General features: G+C 43.2%; 1 non-coding gene across 1 annotated transcript; it reads right to left on the bottom strand.

Moving 5' to 3' along the window:
* Positions 1-1,512: 1,512 nt before the first annotated feature.
* TRNAA-UGC lies at positions 1,513-1,584 on the bottom strand. Its single transcript has one exon. It is a non-coding gene; the product is annotated as a tRNA-Ala (tRNA).
* Between the last annotated feature and the right edge of the window lie 3,086 nt (positions 1,585-4,670).

The raw sequence follows: 4,670 nt of genomic DNA, 5'->3' as shown, positions 1-4,670 counted from the left end.
TTAGAAGCATTCCAGCTGAAAAATAAAGGATATCAGTAGAATAAGAAAATCATTACTTTGTAGCTTCTAATAGATAAATGAATCAACACAGCAACCATTGGTTGGTGCTCAAGTCACAGAAAGACAGTTATACACCATGAGCCTCCTCAGGGAGGAACCCACTAATGTCTACAAAGTAGTCTTGCCAGGAAAAAAAAAAGTTAACCCTGGCATCCAAGTGGGACAACCTTCAGAGAATGGGAACACAGTGGGAAGTAGACAGTTCTTTCCAAATGTGTTCCTGCCGAAAATGGTGGACTTCAGTCCAATCAGAGCTTTAGATCTAATTTCCAGTTTCCAGGAAAGGCTATCTGCCCAATTTGCAAGTCCTGCCTGAGGTGATCTGCACGGCACATCTCTAAGTCCACCCCAGCCATTCCTGGTACTTTTGGGATCCACAATTGCACGTACATCCTGAAAGGAGCTCCTCCGGACCACTTTTCTGCAGGAAACCATAGCCTCCAGTGCTGTGGCTAGGCTCAGGCCCACAGATGACACTCATCTTCACCGTCCTCTTCTTACCATTTTAGATCCCACTCACCCTCAGCCTGTATCGCCACTGATCTCAGTGGTTCACCTGAGTGGTAAGTGGTGTGACCAGGACCCTCATGCCTGACAAATCTGAGCTGCCATTCTTGCCCATTCATCATTGAAACGGGAAAAGGAGTACCCAGAGCCACCCAGTGGCCTGCCTGGTGGCAAACACATCCATCACCTTCCAGTAGCCATCTCATCGTTCTCTGCAAGTCACGATTCCCTTACCTATCCACTTTGACCTTATCATTGACTGAAAGGACAATCATTGCATCCATAAAAATTCAAGATTTGGGAGGTTGGCAGTTTCATCGTCTTCATCCTGGCAGTCAGGGTCCCATTCTTTCCTAATGGGAGCCCTGACCTTGCCAGTGCAGTCTTCCTTTGGTCAGAAGATCTCGTCTTCAGAGCTCAGTACTCCAGTGATTATGTCTTGGGTGTGGGGCACATCCCTCTCTGCTCTCCAGTCCAGGAGCTGAGAGTTCTGCTGGTGTTGGTGCAGGATAGCCTCGTACTGTTGCATCAATCAGCCACTGGCTGTGGGCTGCCCTTGAAAGGGGCATGACCTTAGTGAGGGGGCTCTCTACTCTTGGGGCAATGCCCAGGGGCTGATAGCTAAGGCTATCTGCCAGCAGCACTCCCAGCAGCCAGACAACAAGTCCCCTGAAAGAGGACCTGAGGCTGCCTCTCACTGCCCTCCACAGTCCTCTTCCTTTAAGCCTGTTTGGTTTTCCCCTAGTTGTAACCATGCAGTCAAGAAATGTATGTAGACTTTTTGTCTATGTTAAATATTTGTTTCTTCAGGTGCTCAAACTCAACTTACAAATATATGACTAAGAAATCTCATCAGAAAAATATCACTCTTTTCAGCAATTTACTTTCCTTTTTTGTCTATTGTTTCTTTGTTTTGGCTGCACTGAGCATCTTGTGAGATCTTAATTCCCCAACCAGGGATTCAACCTAGGCCACTGCAGTGCAAGTGCTGAGTCCTAACCACTGGACAATCAGGGAATTCCAAGTGATTTACTTTTTTCTACTATTTTAAAATGTTTAAAAATTTAAAAGGAATAATATATGTAATATAATGAGTGTACATAAATGTTTACTATGATGGCCATATCCTGGGCACACCTGAGTGCTCAACTCATGTGTGAGAACAGATTTATTCATTGGTTGTTTTTATTAGCTCTTCTGGAATTTTCTCTCACTTAAGAACTCCAACACTTTACCATTTGAAAATCGTCCTGAAAGAGCTGCTTCAGAGGATGTGGCAGCATCCTCCTCACTTGACAGCTTCAGAGCACAAATACTGTCCTTTAAATATAAAGCAATCACTGGATTCAACAGATGTGCAAGGCTTGCTCTCTGATGGAGACTCTCAAGATACTTGCCATGAATGACAAATCGGCCACACAGTCTGTCGGAAGCCTGACCCCAAGGGCCGAGAGCAAAGCGTTTCCCCTGGGAATGTGTCTTCCAGGTCCCTAGAAGAATGCAGCCTCCTCTGCAGGGAAGTGGAGAAGGAAGAAGGTAGCTGGCAGGGGGTAGCCATTCTAGACACATCAGCAGCTTGGGTATATCGCACCGAGGGGAGGCGGTTAGAGCTGGGCCAGTGTCCACTTCAGATCCAGTTGTCTCTAGCCCTGGAGAATGCATACACTCGGTGGAGCTTTAACATGACTGAAGTAGATCTTGGCAGGGTTCTAGGTGAGCAGTGCTGTTTTCAGAGAAGATGGGTGTGTCTACTTACTTTAGGTAGTCTTTGAGAGCACCAGGTTAAGTGTAGGTCACTGCCTTGATGCTTCTTTTCAGGACCCTCCCCCCCACCTCAGCCCACGGGTCTGCTTAGCTAACTGTCACCCTGATCATACTGCTTGTCTCAGTAGCTCCTCACTCTCTTCCTGACATACATAAGCATGTCAACCATCATATACCCAGGCTTCCTTCTCACAACAATCTAACCTCATCTTCCCAGAGCACTTGACTCTTTCTTGCTACCTCATGCATAAGGGGGAAAAAAAGCTGTCCTCGGTGTCACTCACCTTTTCTACACTTTTGCCGCCTGTTCTTCTTCTGGTGTGCACTTAGTCACTCAGTCGTGTCCACCTCTTTGCGACCCCATGGACTGTAGTGCTCCCCTCTGTTTATGGGATTCTCCAGGCAAGAATACTGAAGTAGAAGCCACTTCCTACTCCAGGACATCTTCCTGACCCAGGGATCGAACCCGCATCTCTTTCGTCTCCTGCACTGACAGGCAGATTCTTCATCACTAGCGCTACCTGGGAAGCCAGTTTCCTCTTGTCTCTAGTGAGGGGTTGGATTAAAATTATCTCTAGATTGCCTTTTAGCTCTAAAGTTCTGTGATGCTATAATTTTTAATCATTCTTTTGCCCTGACACTCTTATTATCTGAAGCTGCTACTTCCAAGTTCATGGAATCCTTCATAGTTGGGGTTATAGCATACTTCTATAATTCAAGCACAATATTTATAACAGGGTTCATTTTGCAGATACAATGTAAAATGTATAAATATGTGATTAGAAGATTGTAGGGTAATGGTGTATAATCTGATGATTTTAATGTATCATACAGCATTTTACAATATTGCCACCAATATAATGTATATTTTATGAGTTCTTGACAGCATTTTTAAAATCTTCTGACACTGCTTTTCAGGTTGTTTAAGATGTTCATTAACTCTCTACTACTTCAGAATAATCTTTACTAAGTGAAACATCTGCCCTCAAATCAGACTATTTTTATCCAAATGATGTGTTTCTGCAGCATGTTAATAGGTGCTCCACACAAAAAAGATTTTATAATCAAATAAATGTTGGGAAAGGCTGGGTTAAATACAATTAAACAGGTTTTCAACTGCAGGACATCTCGGAACATTTTATGTACTTTGAAAGGAATCTCTTTCTGAATCTTTATCCCCTCAAATACTATTTAAAAGCTTGTTAAATACTATTCAGTGAAATACATTTTAGGAAAAGCTACCCCATCCTTGGGCTTACCACGTGGCTCAGTGGTAAAGAATCCACTGGCCAATGCAGGAGATTTAGGTCCCATCCCCCAATTGGACCCTGGATCCAATGGAGAAGGACATGGACACCCACTCTCGTATTTTTGCCTGGAAAATTCCATGGACTGACAAGCCTACTGGCCTGCAATCCATGGGGTTGCAAAGAGTCGGACTCGACTGAGCACACAGGCATATGCTTTTCATCCCTATTTGAGACACTTTGTGCTCTAAACTAGAATTGTATTAAAACTAGAAAAGGAGAAAAAAGATTGCTTTTAGATTTTTCTCTTTGGTTTTCTTTGCCTGATCTGAATTCAGTAGGAGTCTCATCCTGACCATGCCTCTGGATACTTCTTCCAAGTGCTGCTCTTTAATTAAATCTGTTGGAACTAAATCTATGACCAGAGGTAGGGATGTGGGGGAGAAAAGAAGGAAGGGAGTATGAGAAAATGTTTCCACAAAGTTCCTTTGATTTGAAAAGTGATGTTGAAAACTAGGCTAGTATCATAAACAAATACTTTTTATTTATGTTTTTTATAAGTCCTTTCCCCCTCTTAGAGCCTAGCTTATTAGCAAAAATGATAATAAAATGATTCTAAAGATTACTAAGTGGATTTTGAACAAGTGATGAGCTTTTTTTCTTTTTTTAAAGCTAGATGTCCTAGAAGTTTTTTCAGGACGTAATTTACTTAAGCTTCCCTTTCATGTGCTTCTTCTTTCAGCATTTCCACATGCCCTCCTACAGTCTTACTGATAGACAAGGGTTAACACTCTGCATTTCTCAGCCCACACCTCTTCTGAAATTCCAGAGGCAACTTAACTTACTTTGGAAAGAGAGGATAATTCTTAAGACCCCAAACATCCAACTGGCTCTGAAGCTATATTTTTCTTCACAATTAGTGCCCATTTTTTCCATTTATACAATGAATAAGACAGAGTGACAATTTGGAAATGGTCCCCGCCCTCAAGGAGCTTCGAGTCTAGTCAGGCGAGTCAGTCTAGTCAGTTCCAGCTTGGAACTCTAGGGTGTATTAAAGGAGGTCACCAAGCAGGCTTCTTGAGGGAGGTGAAA

This window comes from Bison bison, unplaced genomic scaffold (assembly GCF_000754665.1).
Source record: "Bison bison bison isolate TAMUID 2011002044 unplaced genomic scaffold, Bison_UMD1.0 scf7180017864460, whole genome shotgun sequence".
Classification (NCBI taxonomy): Eukaryota; Metazoa; Chordata; class Mammalia; order Artiodactyla; family Bovidae; genus Bison; species Bison bison.
Note: the sequence above shows the minus strand (reverse complement) of the source record. Positions and strands in the feature narration are given on the sequence as shown.